At 47.8% G+C, this 25,795-nt stretch overlaps 1 protein-coding gene and 1 long non-coding RNA gene across 3 annotated transcripts in view; one reads left to right on the top strand and one right to left on the bottom strand.

Annotated features, from left to right (window-relative positions):
• Nucleotides 1-25,795, top strand: part of ATRNL1 (attractin like 1) — a 638,934-nt gene that overhangs the window by 464,595 nt on the left and 148,544 nt on the right. The gene's annotated exons all lie outside the window — the stretch shown is intronic.
• The window catches only part of LOC130282604 (uncharacterized), an 87,724-nt gene that overhangs the window by 50,102 nt on the left and 11,827 nt on the right, over nt 1-25,795 (bottom strand). The gene's annotated exons all lie outside the window — the stretch shown is intronic.

Here is a 25,795-nt window from a genome sequence, read left to right as displayed (position 1 = left end):
CTGTGCTGGAGGAAAGGCCCCAAAATTCCCCACAAAATCTAAAAACTGAAATTTTTATTCTATTATGGGATCCCGGTCACAATCAGTATGTCACTCAGGGTTTTCTGAGCCCTGAATAGCAAGTCTACCTATTTTTATTTTTTTTGGAGCAATGTTCTATCACCTATTAGGCATTATGGGGCCTGGAATAGCCAGACCGTCCCCCACCAGCTATCGGAGACCACGGCAGGGATGGGGTTACTCCGTGCGGTGTCCTGTGCCCCCAGGCCACTATTTCCTAGAAGCACATGCAGCAGCCGGCGCCGGGATCAATGCTCCTGTTATTGGACGGACAAGTGTTGATTTTGCAGAAACCTTTATTGCTGTTTTTATGGTGATTTAATATTGGTTGTAATGTCACCGATTACATCTCCAGAAACGAATGTCCTGGCAGAAGCTGCTGTGGTGGTGATAGGAGAGGCAATGTAGATAAGATGGAGATGACAGGAGAGGTGGCTGGTGGTAGAGGTGGAATTAGCACTGGCGTTAATGGTGGCTGTGGTGGTGGAGGTAGTGGTGTCAGGTAGCAGGGGCAGATGTGGTGCATGAGGAGGTGGAGGCTGCTGATAGGTTAGTGGTTGTGGTAGTGTTGTGGTCGTTGTGGTGGTGGAGGCAGGGGTGGTGGTGGGCAGGGTAGTTGTGGTGGTGGAGGCAGTGGTGGTGGGCAGGGCAGTTGTGGTGGTGGAGGTAGTGGTGGTGGACAGGGCAGTGGTGGTGGACAGGGCAGTTGTGGAGGCAGTGGTGGTGGACAGGGCAGTTGTGGTGGTGGAGGCGGTGGTGGTAGAGGCGGTGGTGGTGGTGGACAGGGTAGTTGTGGTGAAAGCAGTGGTGATGGACAGGCCAAGTGGTGGTGGACAGGGCAATTGTTGTGGTGAAGGCAGTTGTGGTGGTGGAGGCGGTGGTGGACAAGGTAGTTGTTGCGGTGAAGTCTTTGGTGGAGGACAGGGCAGATGTGGTGGATGAGGCGGTGAACAGGGCAGTTGTGGTAAAGGCAGTGGTGGTGGACAGGGCAGTTGTGGTGGTGGAGGCGGTGGTGGACAGGGTGGTTGTGGTGGAGGCAGTGGTGGTGGACAGGGCAGTTGTGGTGGTGGAGGCGGTGGTGGACAGGGTAGTTGTGGTGGTGGAGGCGGTGGTGATGGACAGGGCAGTTGTGGTGGAGGCAGTAGTGGTGGACAGGGCAGTTGTGGAGGTGGTGGTTACGGACAGGGTAGTTGTGGTGGAGGCGGTGATGGTGGAGGCAGTGGTGATGGACAGGGCAGTAGTGGTGGACAGGGCAGTTGTGGTGGTGGACAGGGCAGTTGTGGTGGTGGTGGAGGTGGACAGGGCAGTTGTGGTGGAGGCGGTGGTGGACAGGTCAGTTGTGGAGGCGGTGGTGGACAGGGCAGTTGTGGTGGTGGAGGCGGTGGTGGACAGGGCAGTTGTGGTGGTGGTGGTGGAGGCGGTGGTGGACAGGGCAGTTGTGGTGGAGGTGGTGGTGGACAGGGCAGTTGTGGTGGAGGCGGTGGTGGACAGGGCAGTTGTGGTTGTGGAGGTGGTGGTGGACAGGTCAGTTGTGGAGGCGGTGGTGGACAGGGCAGTTGTGGTGGTGGTGGAGGCGGTGGTGTACAGGGCAGTTGTGGTGGTGGTGGAGGCGGTGGTGGACAGGGCAGTTGTGGTGGTGGTGGAGGCGGTGGTGGACAGGGCAGTTGTGGTGGTGGTGGAGGCGGTGGTGGACAGGGCAGTTGTGGTGGTGGTGGAGGCGGTGGTGGACAGGGCAGTTGTGGTGGTGGTGGAGGCGGTGGTGGACAGGGCAGTTGTGGTGGTGGTGGAGGTGGTGGTGGACAGGGCAGTTGTGGTGGTGGTGGAGGCGGTGGTGGACAGGGCAGCTGTGGTGGTGGTGGAGGCGGTGGTGGACAGGGCAGTTGTGGTGGTGGTGGAGGCGGTTGTGGTGGACAGGGTAGTTGTGGTGGTGGAGGCAGTGGTGGTGGACAGGGCAGTTGTGGTGGTGGTGGAGGCAGTGGTGGTGGACAGGGCAGTTGTGGTGGTGGTGGAGGCGGTGGTGGACAGGGCAGTTGTGGTGGTGGAGGCGGTGGTGGACAGGGCAGTTGTGGTGGTGGTGGAGGCGGTGGTGGTGGACAGGGCAGTTGTGGTGGTGGTGGAGGCGGTGGTGGTGGACAGGGCAGTTGTGGTGGTGGAGGCGGTGGTGGTGGACAGGACAGTTGTGGTGGTGGTGGAGGCGGTGGTGGTGGACAGGGCAGTTGTGGTGGTGGTGGAGGCGGTGGTGGACAGGGCAGTTGTGGTGGTGGTGGAGGCGGTGGTGGACAGGGCAGTTGTGGTGGTGGTGGAGGCAGTGGTGGTGGACAGGGCAGTTGTGGTGGTGGTGGAGGCGGTGGTGGTGGACAGGGCAGTTGTGGTGGTGGAGGCGGTGGACAGGGCAGTTGTGGTGGTGGTGGAGGCGGTGGTGGACAGGGCAGTTGTGGTGGAGGCGGTGGTGGTGGACAGGGCAGTTGTGGTGGTGGTGGAGGCGGTGGTGGACAGGGCAGTTGTGGTGGTGGTGGAGGCGGTGGTGGTGGACAGGGCAGTTGTGGTGGTGGTGGAGGCGGTGGTGGACAGGGCAGTTGTGGTGGTGGTGGAGGCGGTGGTGGACAGGGAAGTTGTGGTGGTGGAGGCGGTGGTGGTGGACAGGGTAGTTGTGGTGGTGGAGGCGGTGGACAGGGCAGTTGTGGTGGTGGTGGAGGCGGTGGTGGACAGGGCAGTTGTGGTGGTGGAGGCGGTGGTGGAAAGGGGAGTTGTGGTGGTGGTGGAGGCGGTGGTGGACAGGGAAGTTGTGGTGGTGGAGGCGGTGGTGGTGGACAGGGTAGTTGTGGTGGTGGAGGCGGTGGACAGGGCAGTTGTGGTGGTGGAGGCGGTGGTGGTGGTGGACAGGGCAGGTGGTGGTGGATTACGGGGAGATTAACGTTTGTATAATTTCCTGTTTGGCGGTGACACGTTCTGTGTTGGTTGGTGGTGGGGGCTGTTATTACGGGTCCGTCGGGGGTCTCTGTCTGTGTTCTCTGTCCGCCGCTGTTACTGATTATTATCGGCCTCATTGGTGCAGATAGTGGAGGATTTTTACCTATCAGTATTTCATTACTTTCTTATCGTTTTCTATTTCCTTTATCTTTTCCTAACATGCTCATTTAGAAAACAAGTCAAAAATCTCACAGCAGCACAGAGCATTTCAAGAGAGGGATTTGCTGATCCTCGGAGAGAATTAATGCTCTGTACAAGCCCTGAGCTACACAGAAAGAATATATTGGGGGTACACAACCCGGATAAAAGCAGAAGGGGATGATTTATATGTTCTACATATACATTTATGTGCTCTTGTGTTGGGTCAGTCCATTATTGTAGGTAGTGACTGTGCATTGGTTCGGTCCCCAGTTAGCTTATAGACATCTAGAACAGTTCATTGGATCAGTCCATTATTGTAGGTAGTGACTGTGCATTGGTTCGGTCCCCAGTTAGCTTATAGACATCTAGAACAGTTCATTGGATCAGTCCATTACTGAAGGTAGTGACTGTGCATTGGTTCGGTCCACAGTTAGCTTATAGACATCTAGAACAGTTCATTGGATCAGTCCATTATTGAAGGTAGTGACTGTGCATTGGTTTGGTCCACAGTTAGCTTAGAGACAGCTGGGACAGTTTATTGGATCAGTCCATTATTGTAGGTTTTGACTGTGCATTGGTTCGGTCCACAGTTAGGCAGGGTTCACATCACGTTTTTACCAATACGGGACCGCATACGGCTGGGGGAGGTAAAACCTTGCGCTCCCTTATCCCTGCCGTATGCAGCCCATATGTAATTCATTTCAATGAGCCGGCCGGAATGAAACGCTGACTCCGGTCGGCTCATTTTTGCCCCACATGGGGTTTTCCACCGCACCTCAAACCGTGGTCGACTATGATTTTAGGTGCGGTGGGAAAACCGCATAAGGGGCAAAAATGAGCTGACCAAAGCCGGTGTTTCTTGACTTGTGTACCTATTGCCATTGGGACTTACCTATATTCTGTATCATTCATTGTATTTATGAGTATTTTTTAAAAATCTTTATAGAAGTTATGTCATCCAGTGTAAATACTGCATCTAGTCTGACGCACTTTATCATTAGGGATTACTTGATACCCAGTGCAGTCATTGCAGGAATTCTGGCGCACTTTATTTCTTGTATCACTCTATGTTTACAGTCCTTGCACGTCGTCCCATTTGGGATTTCTGTATGCTGCTATATATATATATATATATATATATATATATATATATGTGTGTGTATATATACATATATATACTGGCATTGGCCATATGAATTTTGTACCAACCGGAATTTCCCCATTGGTTATTTATATTGTGATATTCAAATATTGACTGTATTAGGAATTACATCTGTACTATTTACCATCTTTTTAAATTGTCCTATATGTTTTTTTATGGGCATTTGTTAGGTTAACAATGATGTTTAAAGGGGTTCTCCACCATAAGGTGATTTTAGTACGTATCTGGCAGACAGTAATGGACATGCTTAGGAAGGATCTGCACTTGTCTTGAGGCTAAATGTCATAAGATTACCATAATACTGTGGCTAGCTGTTTGTGAACTGGTATTTCCTGTTTGAGCTTTCTTCTTTGCCTACAAATCCCATAATTCCATTTTCCTCCCTCCCACACATCAGACACCCCACCCATTGAAACACAAATGAGCTGCATCCATTCAAAAGACCTGTGGTTTTCAATCAGGGTGCCTACAGCTATTGCATTAGTTGCAGATTGATCTCTCTCCCACCGAGCGATCCCTCCACCCATTGAATCAGACAGGCTCCCTGTCATCAGCTGACTAGTGATGTCAGCTCTCGGCCGCATTGCAACCTAGGAAAAATCTGAGACAACAGTCATTTTGTATTCTGTTAAAAATAAATATTGGGGTGAAAATCACAGAAGAATTGTGAGAAAACCGTCACACGCAGGTACTGACACTGTATTATGAACTACACTAACTTTACAGCCCCTGTAGCATAGTCAAAAAAAAAATTCCTGGAATACCCCTTTAATAAAATCGGATGACTTTTGTAACTATTGGTTTGTTTCTAACTTTTTTTTTGCTTATTATATGTGGGAGATTCATCAAATCCTGCCATAGGAAAAGTCGACCAGTTGCCCATAGTACCCAATCAGATCGCTTCGTTTAGGGCTTTTCAAAAAGGAAAGAAGCAATCTGATTGGTTGCTACGGGCAACAAGGAATTGCTGGTCTACGGGAAAATTTGAGCTCCATAAATTACGGATTTACTGTTCACACAAATACTAGTATTATACAGCGGTGACTGATCTGTGTTATAGACCAATGGGGGAGGCTTTGATGCCTGTCAGCGGGCGGGTTGTCAGTCTTCATGGTGATGGGGCCCCTCTGGAGAGAATTGGGCTCCGTGGGGCCGGGGATCAGGCTGCGGTGACATGTCAGTGCATTATCCTGCAAATCTCTATAATTTTGCAGTCAATTAGGTCTAATGGAAATCCTTTTCTTAGCCCTAGATGTACATGTTGTACGGGGGCGTTCTCCCGCACCACCACATTATCTGCCGCTTACCTGCTCCCAGCAGAACGCCATATACACAGGAAAGAGCGCCACGTACCCGCTAATCATGGCCGCCGCAGACTGACACAGAGACATTGCGCCAAATGTCTCTGACACAGAATTGTGCAGCCGTCCCCAGGAAAACATCAGCCGTCTCCATAAAAATGTCAATAATAATCTAAACGTTCCAAGACAATTCTTCATCGCTGGACATTCGTATGGACGATATATTTGTTATTAAATATTCCCAAGAAAAAACATTATACCGCTAAACCAGCATTTTCCCTTCATGAAAACATTTGGTTGTCAGTCCATCACATCACCCAGCTTTCCTAGAGCCCTGTGCGGCACATTTGTCTAGTTGTGTGATTAAGAGGACACAGGGAAAATGGATCATTATGTGGCTGATCAGAAAGCGGAGTAGATCGATGTGACATTGGCTATACAGGTGGCTTCCTACTAGTCACCCGACCCAAACAATAGGCATCCCCCTAAGACATATAACTTACTAATATAGTGTTGTCACAAATTGTACTGCCACACCATGTTTTTGCGTGATTCACCTCTGACAGGAAGTTGTGTAGTCCTATCAATGTCAGTGTGGTGTTGTCTTAGCAGTTCACAGCTCTTCCCTCTCTATGACCAGCCCCTACAGCTACATCACCATCTCCCTGTCATATGCACATATATCTTTGCTGGGACCTTTAAGAAAGTAAGATGTGTGGTTACAGCATGCTACATGTTACAGCATCTTGTGCTCAGCAATACCACAGGCAGAGGAGCAGACAGGGAATGTATACAGCATGTGCTGCTACCTCACTGATTGTGCCGTAGTCTGCTGTGAAATGAGAGGTTCTGCAGCAGCTCTGGGCAGGGAACAGGCAGGATTAGCTGCGGGAAAGGAGTAGGCAAAGTGGGACTGTGATCAAGAGCTGAGGGAAAGCAATGCATTCTGGGAATTGTAGTTCTGAGCAACTGCTCAACAAGGAAGCCCAGTGATTATTTGACATAGAGAGAGGCCCACAGACAGGTAACCAATGCTTTATGTTTCTGCAGCTTTTTTTATTTAGTTTTACCGTAAGTCGGAGTACTGCTTTTACTGTCCCACAAGAGGCAGCAGACCTCTGTCTTCACAGTCCCAGCACAGCTCCAGTTTCCTCCCAGTGCGCACTGAGTAAAACCTCTTGTAGCCCAGTATTCAGCTGTCTCCAGCACCTGGGCTGACTCGGCCAAACAGAGAATTGAGAGGCCCCACTACCAACCTTTCATAAAGTCCCTAAACAGAGTCTACCATAATCCCTCAGAAGCTATGATTTATTAAGAAGTTCCAACTAACCCTTTCCATATCTCATCCAGCTTTCCCTAGATCAGATTTACATTTCCTAAAATCTGGTATCCACATAGTACAGGAACCTTGGGGAAATGAAGCGATCCCTGACCACCATCCCTGTCACTGCTCACACAAAGTATAGTTGGGAATTTTTACCCAGACCCCCCCCCCCCCCCCATATGATTTACGCACGGTTTATGGATATTGGACTGAGTTTTGGCATTTGTGACTGCCTTCTGCGCAAATTACCGTTTCCATCCAGATGGTCTCGTTCTGACGTCGTCTCATGTGACGGTCGTGTGATCGCGCTGTCAGGTAAAGCAGTGGGGCCGTGTTATGAGTTAAGCTGCTCTGTATATATTAAGCCCTATGACTAGGGGGCCCCTGCGGTTGGCTGGGGCCCCAAATACGGATAACGTTCCCAGAGTATGAATCAACCCAGTGTTCGGCAATAAATCAATCCTAATATAAAGAATGACTCCTAGTGGACCCCAGCTGGATATAGGTGACCGGGCCCCTCTGTATGTTCTAGTTGTGACCCTTCTCTACTGTTTAAAGGGGTACTCCGCCCCTAGACATCTTATCTCCTATCCAAAGGATAGGGGATAAGATGTCTGATCGCGGGGGTCCTGCCACTGGGGACCCCCATGATTTCCCTACTGCACCCGGCGTTCGTTTACAGAGTCGGGTGCATCGCCGGAGGCTCGTGATGTCACGGCCACGCCCCCTCAATGCAAGTCTATGTCGTCACGCCCCCTCCCATAGACTTGCATTGAGGGGGCGTGGCCGTGACTGCACGAGCCCCTGCCCCGCATCCCCAGTCACCCGGCAAGGAGCGAAGTTCGCTCCATGCACCAGATGTCTGGGGCGCCGTAGCTGAGATCGCGGGGACCCCCGCGATCAGACATCTTATCCCCTATCCTTTGGACAAGGGATAAGATGTCTAGGGGCAGAGTACCGCTTTAAAGGGGTACTCCAGTGGAAAACTTTTTTTTTTTTTTTAAATCAACTGGTGCCAGAAAGTTCAACAGATTTGTAAATTACATCTATTAAAAAAACGTAAGCCTTCCAGTACTTATTAGCTGTTGAGTACTACAGAGAAAATTATTTTCTTTTTGGAACACCGAGCTCTCTTCTGACATCATGAGCACAGTGCTCTCTTCTGACATCTCTGTCCATTTTAGGAACTGTCCAGAGCAGCATATGTTTGCTATGGGGATTTTCTCCTACTCCTATAAAAATAAATAAAGAGTGCCCCTTTAAGTCTGTGACCTTCCATAAGTTCAGCACACTCCTCTCCTGAAATGCTCTGTGCTGCTGGGATACCCCGCTCCCTGTCTCTGTTCACACTGGCCCCAATACTACAGTGACCCTCAGATGACCCTTTCTTCCTTTATCTCTCATACCCTCCCCCCCCCCTCCGGTATAAATTTGGCGTTATGTGGTCCGTGCGGCTCTTGACCCCAAGCTGAGCTCCATACCGGCCCATTACACAGTCGCTAATTTCCTCTCGTCATCAGATCCGCGGAGAAGCCGCTAATCTCATCACGCCGCATTCAGCAGCAAACAGGCGAGCGGCGGTGATTAAACGCTCCCGCCGCGATCGGGGTATTAGCTCAACGCAGCGTTAACGCCATAATCCCTCCGCACGCGGCAATCTGTTCATTTTATTTGACTTTATCGCTCTTTGTGCTGATTTGGAATTCACAAATTATTCTGTAAAAAAATAAAGAAAAACATAAAAAAAGCGTCCGGCGGGGTCTGGCGTCCCGCCAGACCCCGCCGGACGCTTTTTTAGTTTTTTTTTTTTTTTTTTTTACAGAATAACTTTTTTACAGAATAACTAGTTCAAGGGGAAATTTATCAACTAGCATATAGCTGCAAAATTGTGCGCACAGCGTGTTTTTATTTTGCGTCAATGTGATCATCAGATCATCATCAGTCTGCGTTGGCTTTGTCATTTTTCTATATTTTACGCTTCCAGGGGGAGTGGTTAGCACATATGCTGGTTGGTGCGCAAAAAATAAAAAATACCGCTAATTCTGTCACGAATGTGACCGGATGGCTTATGAATGTGTTTGAGCTTTTCAGCGTTTTCTTTCCACCATTATCCAGGGGCTTCCTGTCATTTGTGCAAATTTATGGCGCACCCAGAATAATACATAATACTGCGCTAAAAATCTGCTCTAATGGTAAATTCACCCCCCTGATTTCTTTTTTTTTAAGCAATCTGTTAGATGTTCCTGTAAAAAAAAAAAAAAATAAATAAAAAAATTTCGGATGCCCCGCGCTGACCATAATTATATCACCTGTAAAAGACTAAGGAAATCCAGAAAACATGACCTGTTGAAGGGTCTTAAGGACCGCGCTTGAGAAACACTGACTACTACAGCATCACCGCATTGCCGGCTATAGTATTGCATGGTGTCTATTGGATGTCTGTGTAATGCAAGGACAGGTGGGGTCCTCCAGAGAAAGAGAGAGAGATGCTCTTTGTGTGCCTCCAGCTGTTGCAAAACTACAACTCCCAGCATTAGGCAGTCCTTCATATAAGATAGGGATAGGTATAAGGCTATCATTCATATAAGAAAGGGATAGGTATAAGGCTATCCTTCATATAAGATAGAGATAGGTATAAGGCTATCCTTCATATAAGATAGGGATAGGTATAAGGCTATCCTTCATATAAGATAGAGATAGGTATAAGGCTATCCTTCATATAAGATAGAGATAGGTATAAGGCTATCCTTCATATAAGATAGGGATAGGTATAAGGCTATCCTTCATATAAGATAGGGATAGGTATAAGGCTATCCTTCATATAAGATAGGGATAGGTATAAGGCAATCCTACATATAAGATAGGGATAGGTATAAGGCTATCCTTCATATAAGATAGAGATAGACATTAGGCTATCCTTCATATAAGATAGAGATAGGTATAAGGCAATCCTACATATAAGATAGGGATAGGTATAAGGCTATCCTTCATATAAGATAGGGATAGGCATAAGGCTATCCTTCATATAAGATAGGGATAGACATAAGGCTATCCTTCATATAAGATAGAGATAGGCATAAGGCTATCCTTCGTATAAGATAGAGATAGACATTAGGCTATCCTTCATATAAGATAGGGATAGGTATAAGGCTATCCTTCATATAAGATAGGGATAGGTATAAGACTATCCTTCATATAAGATAGAGATAGGTATAAGGCTATCCTTCATATAAGATAGGCATAGGGCTATCCTTCATATAAGATAGGGATAGGTATAAGGCTATCCTTCATATAAGATAGAGATAGGTATAAGGCTATCCTTCATATAAGATAGGCATAAGGCTATCCTTCATATAAGATAGGGATAGGTATAAGACTATCCTTCATATAAGATAGAGATAGGTATAAGGCTATCCTTCATATAAGATAGGGATAGGTATAAGGCTATACTTCATATAAGATATGGATAGGTATAAGACTATCCTTCATATAAGATAGAGATAGACATAAAGCTATCCTTCATATAAGATAGGGATAGGTATAAGGCTATCCTACATATAAGATAGGGATAGGTATAAGGCTATCCTTCATATAAGATAGAGATAGGTATAAGGCTATCCTTCATATAAGATAGGGATAGGTATAAGACTATCCTTCATATAAGATAGAGATAGACATTAGGCTATCCTGCATATAAGATAGGGATAGGTATAAGGCTATACTTCATATAAGATAGGGATAGGTATAAGGCTATCCTTCATATAAGATAGTGATAGACATAAAGCTATCCTTCATATAAGATAGGGATAGGTATAAGGCTATACTTCATATAAGATAGGGATAGGTATAAGGCTATCCTTCATATAAGATAGGGATAGGTATAAGACTATCCTTCATATAAGATAGAGATAGACATAAAGCTATCCTTCATATAAGATAGTGATAGACATAAAGCTATCCTTCATATAAGGTAGGGATAGGTATAAGGCTATCCTACATATAAGATAGGGATAGGTATAAGGCTATCCTTCATATAAGATAGAGATAGGTATAAGGCTATCCTTCATATAAGATAGGGATAGGTATAAGACTATCCTTCATATAAGATAGAGATAGACATTAGGCTATCCTTCATATAAGATAGGGATAGGTATAAGGCTATACTTCATATAAGATAGGGATAGGTATAAGGCTATCCTTCATATAAGATAGTGATAGGTATAAGGCTATCCTTCATATAAGATAGGGATAGGTATAAGGCTATCCTTCATATAAGATAGAGATAGATATAAGGCTATCCTTCATATAAGATAGGGATAGGTATAAGGCTATCCTTCATATAAGATAGAGATAGGTATAAGGCTATCCTTCATATAAGATAGTGATAGGTATAAGGCTATCCTTCATATAAGATAGGGATAGGTATAAGGCTATCCTTCATATAAGATAGGGATAGGTATAAGACTATCCTTCATATAAGATAGAGGGAGTTATAAGATAAAATAAAACGGTTGGGTGAGGCGCTGCTCAGTTTTTGGTCGGGAAAGAAGAACTTGAGTAGCACAGGACAATAAAAACTTTATTGGTATAGCAGGGACAACGTGTTTTGGCATACACTAACACCTTCCTCAGGTCCACTTACAGTTCCCAGTTGCCGTTGGTAATTGGTGCTGTGGTGCTGGAAAGGAGTCCTGTTTGTTGCTGCGAGGTCTCGTTCATATAAGAAAGGGACTAGTCATAGTATTCAGAATATTGGGCTCTAGATGGGCTAAATGGTTTGTTACATTTTGAAGTAAACACATTTGCAGCACAAGTCTTTCTCTTGTCCTGATAGTTTATGTATTTGTGCAGGCAAATGTATCAGTCTGGAGTCCAGGGTGTTTAGCTCACAGAGCATTGTCTAGACTGGATACAATTGTATCACTAATCAGCTGAGAGCAGGACTAGTTATGTACAATGTATCAGTCTGGGGTCCAGGATGTTTAGCTCACAGAGCATTGTCTAGACTGGATACAATTGTATCATTTCTCAGCTGAGAGCAGGACGAGCTATGTACAATGTATCAGTCTGGAGTCCAGGATGTTTAGCTCACAGAGCATTGTCTAGACTGGATACAATTGTATCACTTCTCAGCTGAGAGCAGGACTAGCTATGTACAATGCATCAGTCTGGGGTCCTGGATGTTTAGCTCACAGAGCATTGTCTAGACTGGATACTATTGTAACAAACACTGATAATTGACAACTGTTAGTTTTGTACGGAATTTCAGCCTCCGAATGTAATTACGTTCCTGTTCACTGTCAGTAAGCAGAGATCTTGGAAATTGTGATACATTTAAGCACAATTAAGAGGAGACACAAACATAAAAAGTAGGACCCCCACAGCTAACACAACAGGACCTGTCGCAGTTATCGATTTGATGGTGTTAATGATATCACGGTGAGTTTCCGTTGCGATGTTTCTGTCTCTCGCAGCAGATCACGTGACTGAGTATTTACCACATGTGACTTTCTGTTGCACATTTTTAGCTTCAGCGTATACGGCGCCTGAGGCTTTTGCGGCGTGTGATTTTCCTGGATCACAGGTGCTTTCTGTATGTAGCAGAGCTGAGCGGGTACCGCTGCCTCAGTCACGTGGAGCGCGGGTATTTATAGCGGAGTTTGCGCCTGTGTCAGGAGTAACCCCCAGCACTGCGGCTCAGAACGCCATTATCACGACCTTTTTTCACTCGTCTTCATAATCTCATCAGACTCGGCGCCTGTGCGTTACATCCAGCGAGGAAAATCACCAACACCTCACAATTAACGAGCGTTCTGATAATGATCACACGTGACAGCGCGTTACACAATCGGCTACACGGCCAAGATGGCCGCCATTACCACCGGCGTGGGGTTAGACTGGGGACCCCTGTGGATAACTATGCAGTGATACAAGGAGATTTGTGTCACTGCCTAACTGAGTGTGTCATTCAGGATCCTGGAAAAGCTGGATAATAGCTTCTATAGAATGTGGTGGGTGACATCCACTGTTGGCTGCCATGGCAGTGCCAGCCTCGTCTGTGCCCCAGCTTCTCACAGACACGGGATGTCTCCTTAAGATCTGCAGGTGTCAGGTGGTACTGTGGAGGCTGCTGGAGGAGGGGCCTGTGATCTAAGGGGTCCTGGAGGAGGGGCCTGTGATCTAAGGGAGGAGGGGCCTGTGATCTAAGGGGTCCAGAAGGAGGGGGCGATGATCTAAGGGGTCCTGGATGAGGGGCCTCTGATCTAAGGGAGGAGGGGCCTGTGATCTAAGGGAGGAGGGGCCTGTGATCTAAGGGGTCCAGAAGGAGGGGACGATGATCTAAGGGGTCCTAGATGAGGGGCCTGTGATCTAAGGGAGGAGGGGCCTGTGATCTAAGGGAGGAGGGGCCTGTGATCTAAGGGAGGAGGGGCCTGTGATCTAAGGGGTCCAGAAGGAGGGGGCGATGATCTAAGGGGTCCTGGATGAGGGGCCTGTGATCTAAGGGAGGAGGGGCCTGTGATCTAAGGGAGGAGGGGCCTGTGATCTAAGGGGTCCAGAAGGAGGGGGCTATGATCTAAGAAGATCCCAGAACTCCTGGGGGTACAGGCTCTGATCTTTGGTGGCTACTGGGAGCTGTGATTTTTGGGGGCTCCTGGGGAAGAAGGCTGTGATCTGTAGGTGCAGGCTGGGATCTTTTTGACTCTTGGGAGTGCAGGTTGATATCTTTGGGGCTCCTGGGGGTGCAGGCTGGTATCTTTGGGGCTCCTGGGGGTGCAGGCTGGTACCTTTAGGGCTTCTTGGGGTGCAGGCTGGTATCTTTAGGGCTCCTTGGGGTTCAGGCTGGTATCTTTGGGGCTCCTGGGGGTGCAGGCTGGTACCTTTAGGGCTTCTTGGGGTGCAGGCTGGTATCTTTAGGGCTTCTTGGGGTGCAGGCTGGTATCTTTAGGGCTCCTTGGGGTTCAGGCTGGTATCTTTAGGGCTCCTTGGGGTTCAGGCTGGTATCTTTAGGGCTCCTTGGGGTTCAGGCTGGTATCTTTAGGGCTCCTTGGGGTGCAGGCTGGTATCTTTGGGGCTCCTTGGGGTGCAGGCTGTTATCTTTAGGGCTCCTTGGGGTGCAGGCTGGTATCTTTAGGGCTCCTTGGGGTGCAGGCATGTATCTTTGGGGCTCCTTGGGGTGCAGGCTGTTATCTTTGGGGCTCCTTGGGGTGCAGGCTAGGATCTTGGGTTGCAGGCTGTTATCTTTGGGGCTCCTGGGGGTGCAGGCTGGTATCTTTGGGGCTCCTGGGGGTGCAAGCTGGTATCTTTGGGGCTCCTTGGGGTGCACGCTGGGATCTTGGGGTACAGGCTGTTATCTTTGGGGCTCCTGGGGTGCAGGTTGGGTGGTTTGTGACGGATACAGTACACTTTACGTTGAGAACCGGTCCTGTTGGGCGTCGCTGTCGGATTAGCGCTGTCATCCCCGTCTGACTCTCATTAGCCGAGCTCTGATTTCCTCTTGTTTCTGCTTTATGTTTGGTATTTCGGATGTGTCGGTGTACGGGGCCCCTCGCGTCCTGTCAGCCGTCATGTCCAGCAGGGCTCCAGATCTGGGAAATATTTGTGAGCATTACAGCAATAGGATCCGACCAAATGGCAGCACGTGGAGGGCGAACGTCTGAGGAGGCGTCTGCTCCATCTCTAGGCCACAAGAACGTTTCGGGAATTTAATGTGACTTCTCCAAATACAATTATTCTCGGGGGGTCTGAACTCCAGCGCCCCCCCCCCCCAGTGCAGACACGACTTCTCTGCGCTGTATAATACGGCTCCTCCGGGCCTATTTAACCAGGCGGATGTGGCGCGGATTGAAGGAAGACGCTTCAGCGACTCTATATCTCAGCATCATTTAGAGGGAACAGTAAAACACGAGATAACAGGCGAAAAGACGGCAAATTAGCCCAACAGAGAACGCGGCGTCCAAACAGCCCCCGCCACAAGGCCCACAAATATGTATAATGTGCCATATCCATATGTATCAGAGCAACGCTCTGCAGATCTTTAGAGAGGTCAGGGGTGTAATAATCTGCAGGATATATCACTATGTATCTTTTAGGAGGTAGAGAGGACAGAGCAATGTTCTGCAGATCCCTAGAGAGGTCAGCGGTGTAATAATCTGTAGGAAATATCACGTATCTGTCGGGACAGTGTTTCCCAACCAGGGTGCCTCCAGCTGTTGCAAAACTACAACTCCCAGCATGCCCGGACAGCCTTCGGCTGTCCGGGCATGCTGGGAGCTGTAGTTTTGCAACAGCTAGAGGCACCCTGGTTAGGTGATAGGACAGAGCGATGATCTGCAGATCTCTATAGAGGTTAGGGGTGTAATAATCTGCAGGACATATCACTATGTATCTGTTTATTGCATAGAGAGAACAGAGCAATGTTCTGCAGGAGATATCACTATGTGTGTGTCAAGAGGTGGATAGCGGGAGCAGGGCAATGTTCTGCAGATCTCTAGAGAGGTCAGGGGTGTAATAATCTGCAGGATATATTACTGTATCTGTCAGGAGGTGGAGAGGACAATGTTCTGCAGATCTCTAGATAGGTCAGTGGTGTAATAATCTGCAGGATATATCACTATGTATCTTTTAGGAGGTAGAGAGGACAGAGCGATGTTCTGCAGATCTCTATAGAGGGTAGGGGTGTAATAATCTGCAGGACATATCACTATGTATCTGTTTATTGTATAGAGAGAACAGAGCAATGTTCTGCAGGATATATCAGTATGTATGTGTCAAGAGGTGGATAGCGGGGGCAGGGCAATGTTCTGCAGATCTCTAGAGAGGTCAGGGGAGTAATAATCTGCAGGATATATCACTGTATCTGTCAGGAGGTAGAGAGGACAGAGCGATGTTCTGCAGATCTCTAGATAGGTCAGTGGTGTAATAATCTGCAGGATATATCACATTGTATAGATCAGGAGGTAGAGAGCACGGAGCAATGTTCTGCAGATCTCTAGAGAGGGTAGGGGTGTAATAATCTGCAGAATATATTACTGTATCTGTCAGGAGGTGGAGAGGACAGGGCAATGTTCTGCAGATCTCTAGAGAGGTCAGTGGTGGAATAATCTGCAGGATTTATCTCAATGTACAGTTCAGGACATAGTACAGAGCGATGTTCTGCAGATTCTCTAGAGAGGTCAGTGGTGGAATAATCTGCAGCATATATCACTATGTATTGTTCAGGTCATAGCACAGAGCAATGTTCTGCAGATCTGTAGAGGTGAGTGGTGGAATAATCTGCAGGATATATCACTATGTACTGTCCAGGACATAGCACAGAGCAATGTTCTGCAGATCTCTAGAGGTGAGTGGTGTAATAATCTGCAGGATATATCTCTATTGTTCAGGACATAGGACAGAGCAATGTTCTGCAGATCACTAGAGGTGAGTGGTGTAATAATCTGCAGGATATATCTCTATTGTTCAGGACATAGGAGAGAGCAATGTTCTGCAGATTCTCTAGAGGTGAGTGGTGTAATAATCTGCAGGATATATCTCTATGTATTGTTCAGGACATAGGACAGAGCAATGTTCTGCAGATTCTCTAGAGGTGAGTGGTGTAATAATCTGCAGGTTATATCACTATGTATTATTCAGGACATAGGACAGAGCAATGTTCTGCAGATTCTCTAGAGGTGAGTGGTGTAATAATCTGCAGGTTATATCACTATGTATTGTTCAGGACATAGGAGAGAGCAATGTTCTGCAGATTCTCTAGAGGTGAGTGGTGTAATAATCTGCAGGATATATCTCTATGTATTGTTCAGGACATAGGACAGAGCAATGTTCTGCAGATTCTCTAGAGGTGAGTGGTGTAATAATCTGCAGGATATATCTCTATTGTTCAGGACATAGCACAGAGCAATGTTCTGCAGATCTCTAGAGGTGAGTGGTGTAATAATCTGCAGGATATGACTGTTTCTCCTGGGGGTGGAGGGGATGGAGCCCATTGTCCACAGCCGGCGTTTTTTATCGTCCTCCCCGGATCTCATTTGTCAGGATATCTCAGTGGCGCTCGCATTTCGCGGTGACCTCAGTGATTTGGCTCCTGGGGCCGCAGGGGCCCCTGCACATATGTCAGGTGGATGGAGAGGAGCAGGTGGCTGCAGAACACGGCGACACGTGAGGTGGTGTATTCCAGCGTGTCCTTCCACGGGCCGCCGTCCAACTACGCATATGGTGATCTACGTGCAGAGCGCAGGACGGGGCGGCGGAGGAACTTCATTACCTGTCCCACATACATGGAGAAGTGCAATGTTCTGCAGATCCCCAGAGGGGACAGTGGTGTAATAATCTGCAGAATTTATTCATGATATTTGATTTATTTATATAGCACCAACATAGTCCCGAGTGCATTACAAATTCCGGCTTGTAATCTAATTTCCTGGAGCTATAGCGGACAGAGCAATGCTCTGCAGATCTCTAAAGAGGTCGGTGGTGTAATAATCTGCAGGATATATCACTTTTGTATTTATCAGAACAGTGTTTCCCAACCAGGATGCCTCCAGCTGTTGCAAAACCACAACACCCAGCATGGCCGGACAGCCGAAGGCTGTCCGGCCATGCTGGGAGTTGTAGTTTTGCAACAGCTGGAGGCACCCTGGTTGAGAAACACTGGGCCAGAAGATAGAGACAAGAGAGCTATGTTCTGCATTTGTCTATAGAGGCCAGTGGTGTAATAATCTGCAGGATATATTACTATGTCTTTTTCAAGAGGTAGAGAGGACAGAGCAATGTTCTGCAGATCTCTAGAGAGGCCAGACTGGTGTAATAATATGCAGGATATATCTGTGTGTTTGTCAGTAGGGAGAAGGGAGAGAGCGATGTTCTGCAGATCTTCTCTAGAGAGGCTAGGGGTATAATATTCTGCAGGATATATCACTATGTATCTATTGGGTTAGAGGGGACAGAGCAATGTTCTGCAGATCTCTAGAGAGGCTAGGGGTGTAATACTCTGCAGGATATATCACTTTGCTTCTATCGGGATAGAGTAAATAGAGCAATGTTCTGCAGATCTCTAGAGAGGCTGGGGGTGTAATACTCTGCAGGATATATCACTTTGCTTCTATCGGGATAGAGTAAATAGAGTAATGTTCTGCAGATCTCTATAGAGGCTAGGGGTGTAATACTCTGCAGGATATATCACTATGCTTCTATCGGGATAGAGTAAATAGAGCAATGTTCTGCAGATCTCTAGAGAGGCTGGGGGTGTAATACTCTTCAGGATATATCACTTTGCTTCTATCGGGATAGAGTAAATAGAGTAATGTTCTGCAGATCTCTATAGAGGCTAGGGGTGTAATACTCTGCAGGATATATCTCTATGCATCTATTGGGTTAGAGGGGACAGAGCAATGTTCTGCAGATCTCTAGAGAGGCCAGACTGGTGTAATAATCTGCAGTATATATCACTATGCTTCTATCGGGATAGAGTAAATAGAGCAATGTTCTGCAGATCTCTAGAGAGGCTGGGGGTGTAATACTCTGCAGGATATATCACTTTGCTTCTATCGGGATAGAGTAAATAGAGTAATGTTCTGCAGATCTCTATAGAGGCTAGGGGTGTAATACTCTGCAGGATATATCACTATGCTTCTATCGGGATAGAGTAAATAGAGCAATGTTCTGCAGATCTCTAGAGAGGCTGGGGGTGTAATACTCTGCAGGATATATCACTTTGCTTCTATCGGGATAGAGTAAATAGAGTAATGTTCTGCAGATCTCTATAGAGGCTAGGGGTGTAATACTCTGCAGAATATATCTCTATGCATCTATTGGGTTAGAGGGGACAGAGCAATGTTCTGCAGATCTCTAGAGAGGCCAGACTGGTGTAATAATCTGCAGTATATATCACTATGCTTCTATCGGGATAGAGTAAATAGAGCAATGTTCTGCAGATCTCTAGAGAGGCTAGGGGTGTAATACTCTGCAGGATATATCACTTTGCTTCTATCGGGATAGAGTAAATAGAGTAATGTTCTGCAGATCTCTAGAGAGGCTAGGGGTGTAATACTCTGCAGGATATATCACTATGCTTCTATCGGGATAGAGTAAATAGAGCAATGTTCTGCAGATCTCTAGAGAGGCTGGGGGTGTAATACTCTGCAGGATATATCACTTTGCTTCTATCGGGATAGAGTAAATAGAGTAATGTTCTGCAGATCTCTAGAGAGGCTGGGGGTGTAATACTCTGCAGGATATATCACTATGCTTCTATCGGGATAGAGTAAATAGAGTAATGTTCTGCAGATCTCTATAGAGGCTAGGGGTGTAATACTCTGCAGGATATATCTCTATGCATCTATTGGGTTAGAGGGGACAGAGCAATGTTCTGCAGATCTCTAGAGAGGCCAGACTGGTGTAATAATCTGCAGGATATATCACTATGCTTCTATCGGGATAGAGTAAATAGAGTAATGTTCTGCAGATCTCTATAGAGGCTAGGGGTGTAATACTCTGCAGGATATATCACTATGCTTCTATCGGGATATAGTAAATAGAGCAATGTTCTGCAGATCTCTAGAGAGACAAGAGGTGTAATAATCTGCAGGTATATCCTGTAATGTAAGTCACAGAACAGATGCACTCAGCATGTCGGGCTCGGGGCTTATTCTCAGGGGAACGCGCGGTGCCTGTATTGCGGGGAATCCTCGGCGCCTCTTTTGCGTCTCTCGCTTAGTTAAATAAACTTGTTTTTGTTGTATGAAATGAGCAGCGAGGCCGAGGAGTTAATGAGTCCGGGAGAACATCTGCTGTACGGACCGTCATTACCGCCGAGTACAGAGGAGCGAAACGCACAGCGAGACAGCGGCAGATCTGAGCAGGGAGACGGCACCGCGCTCTCCTCTGATACCGTAAATAACACCTGAATTTGTTATATGTAACATACAAACTAAGCTGCTCTAGGGGGTCTATTACTGTAAGGGGTCAAGTAGAGGTCGGCACTGCAGGTAAGTGATGGTGCCTGAGGACCAGGTAAATACAATGTAAAGAAGAAAGGAGCCGGCCCTCAAGATTCTTGCTTAATCTTTGTCTTTATTCATGCAATAGGCAGCATAGCTGTGATGTATAGATGTGTGCTATGCTGCCTATTGTATGAATAAAGACAAAGATTAAGCAAGAATCTTGAGTGCCGGGACCCTTTCTTCTCTTCATATTACTGTATGGGGTCCTACTGCTATATGGGGGCCTATTACTGTATGGGGTCCTACTACTATATGGAGTCTATTACTGTATGAAGTCCTGCTACTATATGGGATTCTATTACTGTATGGGGTCCTACTACTATATGGGGTCTATTACTGTATGAAGTCCTGCTACTATATGGGGTCTATTACTGTATGGGGGTCTATTACTGTATGGGGTCCTACTGCTATATGGGGTCTATTACTGTATGGGGTCCTACTGCTATATGGGGTCTATAACTGTGTGGGGTTCTACTGCTATATGGGGGTCTATTACTGTATGGGGTCCTACTGCTATATGGGGTCTATAACTGTGTGGGGTTCTACTGCTATATGGGGGTCTATTACTGTATGGGGGCCTACTGCTATATTGAGTTCTATTACTGTATGGGGTCCTACTGCTGGCTGGGGGCCTACTGCTATATAGGGGTTTATTTATGGATGGGGTCCTGCTGCTATATGTTGGTCTATTACTGTATAGGGGCCTACTGCCATATAGGGTTGTATTACTGTATGGGGTCCTATTGCTATATAGGGGTCTATTACTGTATGGGGGCCTACTGCTATATGGAGGTCTATTACTGTACGGAGTCCTACTGCTATATGGGGTTCTATTACTGTGTGGGGGCCTACCGCTATATGGGGGTCTATTACTGTATGGGGGCCTACTGCTATATGGGGTCTATAACTGTATAGGGGCCTACTGCTATATTGCGGTCTATTACTGTATGGGGTCCTACAGCTATATGGGGTCTATTACTGTATGGGGGCCTACTGCTATATGGGGAGGAGCCTACTACTATATGTGGTTCTACTGCTATATGGGGGCCTAACTACTATATGGGGACAGTATGGGGCCTATAACTACTTTATAGGGGCAGTGTGGGGGTCTACTGTTATATGGAGGCAGTATATGGGCTTACTACTGGGAACTACAGGATGCAAAAGTGACATTATAAAGTGCAATTGCTTCTATTGCAACTTGCGTTCCCCTTTTACACTTTGAAATGTTGGGCTGTATGCAATACCATTCACAGACAGATGTGGCGCTATTTCCAGAAGAAAAGCAGACATACTTTTCAAATCAAGGACAACCCTTTAAAATGGAGTTTTCCAACCAGGGTGCCTCCAGCTGTTGCAAAACTACAACTCCCAGCATGCTGGGAGTTGTAGTTTTGCAACAGCTGGAGGCACCCTGATTGGGAAAACACACTTAAAAGATATAGGATCATCAGACCCTGTTCCCCCAAAAAACCCAAACATCTCAGATCTGATGCTTTATTACAGTGTTTTGGCTCATCCTGAGCCTCCTGGTTCATTAATAGAATCCCAGAACTGCAGTGAAGACTGACACTTCTATCTGTTGTTTCATAAGAGTTTATGGCGGCCGTACAGAATGTCACCCAGTACCGTAAAATTATTTTTTTTATACGTAACCTATTGTTTTTCATGTCGAAAGCCCATGGGGAAAAAAAAAAAAAAAAAACATGAAACCCGCAGCGCGACAGTGAGCGAAAACATGCCACAAAAACAGATGACAGACAGAGACGCCTCCTGATAGCGATCGATCGCAGAGTCATTTAGCAGAGATTACTCCATGTGATCAATACGCTGCTATTAAAGGGACGGCGCGGGATTATCGGCGGGCGGGCGTCCGGGCTCAGGCATCACAATCAATGTTCGGTTTTGTCCCTCAGTTATTGTCATGTGACAGACGCGACATTTCATCAATCCATCAGAGAAATTAGAGAAGTTTGTTATTTTACATTAAGAAAATTAGAACCGGTGTGGGGTGTTTTCTGCAGTGGTGCCGCAGTTTCGGCTCTTCGCCACTAGTTGCCGCTGGAAGTCATCAACTTAACGATCACTGTTTGGGATAAGAAAAACACAGCTGCTTTCTTCCAAAGACAGCGCCAAATGTGTTCAGAGGTTGTGTTTGGTACTGCAGCCCTACTCACTTCAATGTACCAAATCTGGAATACCATGCCCCCAAACTGTCCCGATTTGAGCTTGCTCAATTTGTGGACTCTCTCCCTCTGTCCCGCTTATCCCAACCTCTGTCCCGCTTATCCCTACCACTGTCCCGCTTATCCCAACCTCTGTCCCGCTTATCCCAACCTCTGTCCCGCTTATCCCAACCTCCGTCCCGCTTATCCCAACCTCTGTCCCGCTTATCCCAACCTCTATCCCGCTTATCCCAACCTCTGTCCCGCTTATCCCAACCTCTGTCCCGCTTATCCCTACCACTGTCCCACTTATCCCCACGTCTGTCCCGCTTATCCCTACCTCTGTCCCGCTTATCCCTACCTCTGTCCCGCTTATCCCTACCTCTGTCCCGCTTATCCCTACCTCTGGCCCGCTTATCCCAACCTCTGTCCCGCTTATACCTACCACTGTCTCGCTTATCCCAACCTCTGTCCCGCTTATCCCTACCACTGTCCCGCTTATTCCAACCTCTGTCCCTCTTATCCCTACCACTGTCCCACTTATCCCTACCACTGTCCCACTTATCCCTACCACTGTCCCGCTTATCCCTACCTCTGTCCTGCTTATCCCAACCTCTGTCCTGCTTATCCCTACCACTGTCCCGCTTATCCCTACCACTGTCCCGCTTATCCCTACCTCTGTCCCGCTTATCCCTACCTCTGTCCCGCTTATCCCAACCTCTGTCCCGCTTATCCCTACCACTGTCCCGCTTATCCCTACCACTGTCCCGCTTATCCCTACCACTGTACTGCTTATCCCAACCTCTGTACTGCTTATCCCAACCACTGTCCCGCTTATCCCTACCACTGTCCCGCTTATCCCTACCACTGTCCCGCTTATCCCTACCACTGTCCCGCTTATCCCTACCTCTGTCCCGCTTATCCCTACCACTGTCCCGCTTATCCCTACCTCTGTCCCGCTTATCCCAACCTCTGTCCCGCTTATCCCAACCTCTGTCCCGCTTATCCCTACCACTGTCCCGCTTATCCCTACCACTGTCCCGCTTATCCTTACCACTGTCCCGCTTATCCCTACCTCTGTCCCGCTTATCCCAACCTCTGTCCCGCTTATCCCTACCACTGTCCCGCTTATCCCTACCACTGTCCCGCTTATCCCAACCTCTGTCCCGCTTATCCCTACCACTGTCCCGCTTATCCCTACCACTGTCCCGCTTATCCCTACCACTGTCCCGCTTATCCCTACCACTGTCCCGCTTATCCCTACCACTGTCCCGCTTATCCCTACCACTGTCCCGCTTATCCCTACCACTGTCCCGCTTATCCCTACCACTGTCCCGCTTATCCCTACCTCTGTCCCGCTTATCCCAACCTCTGTCCCGCTTATCCCTACCACTGTCCCGCTTATCCCTACCACTGTCCCGCTTATCCCTACCTCTATCCCGCTTATCCCTACCTCTGTCCCGCTTATCCCAACCTCTGTCCCGCTTATCCCAACCTCTGTCCCGCTTATCCCTACCACTGTTCCGCTTATCCCTACCACTGTACCGCTTATCCTAACCTCTGTCCCGCTTATCCCTACCACTGTCCCGCTTATCCCTACCACTGTCCCGCTTATCCCTACCTCTGTCCCGCTTATCCCTACCTCTGTTCAGCTTATCCCTACCTCTTTCCCGCTTATCCCTACCTCTGTCCCGCTTATCCCTGCCTCTGTCCCGCTTATCCCTAACTCTGTCCCACCTACAGTTCTGACAGTGATTGCTAAAAACTCAGACTGGAGGGAGCAGAGACAATGCTCCTTGTTGTTAGTGGAGGAGCGAGGGAAAAGAGAAAAAACGCTCTGAATGCCACCAGTCCACCGCTGATCACAGTGGGGGAGGAGAGCCTTCTTTAGTGTGGGGGTCTATTGCTATAGGGGGACAGTATGAGGGTCCAACTACTATATGGGGACAGTATGGGGCCTAACTACTGTATGGGGAAAGTATGGGGGACTGCTATGGGAGTCTAACTACTATATGGGGCAGTATGTGGCCTAACTTCTGTATGGGGGCAGTATGAGGGCCTTCTGCTTTAGGGGGGCAGTATGGGGACCTAGCTACTGTATGAGGCCTAACTACTATGTGGGGGCAGTATGGGGGCCTAACTACTGTGTGTGGGCCTACTGCTATGGAGGGCAGTATGGGAGTCTAACTACTATATTGGGACACTATGGGGCAGTATGGGGCCTTCTGCTTTAGGGGGGCAGTATAGGGTCTAACTACTATAAGGAGACAGTATGGGGCCTAACTACTGTATGGGGGCAGTATGGGGCCTTCTGCTTTAGGGGGGCAGTATAGGGCCTAACTACTATATGGAGACAGTATGGGCCTAACTACAATATGGGGGCAGTAAGCGGGCCTACTACTGGGGCTACAAGATACAAGAACGACATTATCAAGTGCAACTGCTTGTATTGGTGAGTTGCATTTCCCCTTTTTGAAATGTTGGGCGGTATGCAATACCAGTCACAGACAGATGTGGCGCTATTTCCAGAAGAAAAGGAGACATGCTTTTCAAAGCAAGGACAACCCTTTAAAGCAGTGTTTCCCAACCAGGGTGCCTCCTGCTGTTGCCCACAAACATCTCAGATCTGATGTTTTATTACTGTTACGGTTCATAGCTTACTATTTCCCAGCAGGACCCTTCCGGGGGTCTTATAATTGCCAGGGTTATTATGAGGGTGAAATGAAAGTGCAGGATACGGCTCCGCGGACCATCACCCCCATTGTCCCCCGTAATGGTTCTTCCCTTGATGTTACAATGTATCCAGGAGGTTGTGATAAGGATCTTGTGGCTGATAACAGATATAACAGATAACAATCCTCTGTTCACTCGTTCAGAACCTTACATTCCGGCCACAATGTGGTGAGATAATAGACCCCTAATTGGGACCCCCCCTCCTCCGCTGCGGCCCCCGGGGACTTGTTATCTGGACTCCAGCATTAGAACTAATTGTTCTTCAGTTCGGCGTTTTTTTCTGCGACTTTACATGTCCTCTGCGGTGGTTGTGTGGGCCGAGCAGAGAGGGTATTAGGACATGATGGGAGTTGTAGTTTTGCAGCAGCTGTAGAGCCACAGGCTGAGGAACAGAGGTCTAGAGAATCGCCATTAGGACATGATGGGAGTTGTAGTTTTGCAACAGCTGTAGAGCAACAGGCTGAGGAACAGAGGTCTAGAGCAGTTGGCTTCAACCTGCGGACCTCCAGATGTTGCAAAACTACAACTTCCAGCATGCCCGGACAGCCAATGGCTGTCCGGGTATGCTGGGAGGTCCGTAGGTTGGAGACCACTGCCCTAGACTATTACAAAAGGCTGTCCGGGTATGCTTGGAGAGCCACAGTTTGAGACCACTGGTCCAATAGAACAATCTAGGCCCGGACTGACGCCCCAAAGGTCCCAGCCAACGGCTGTCCGGGCATGCTGGGAGTTGTAGTTTTGCAACATCTGGAGATCCGCAGGTTGAAGATCACTGGTCTAGAGAATCGCCATTAGGACATGATGGGAGTTGTAGTTTTGTAACAGCTGTAGAGCTACAGGTTGGTGATACATATGTGTGGAGGACCAGGCATACTGTCAGGGCATGATGGGAGTTGTAGTTTTGCTACAGCTGATGAGCCACAGGTTGGGAAACAGAG

The sequence above is a fragment of the Hyla sarda genome, chromosome 7, assembly GCF_029499605.1.
Source record: "Hyla sarda isolate aHylSar1 chromosome 7, aHylSar1.hap1, whole genome shotgun sequence".
Lineage (NCBI taxonomy): Eukaryota > Metazoa > Chordata > Amphibia > Anura > Hylidae > Hyla > Hyla sarda.
This window is presented reverse-complemented; position numbering and strand designations above follow the sequence as displayed.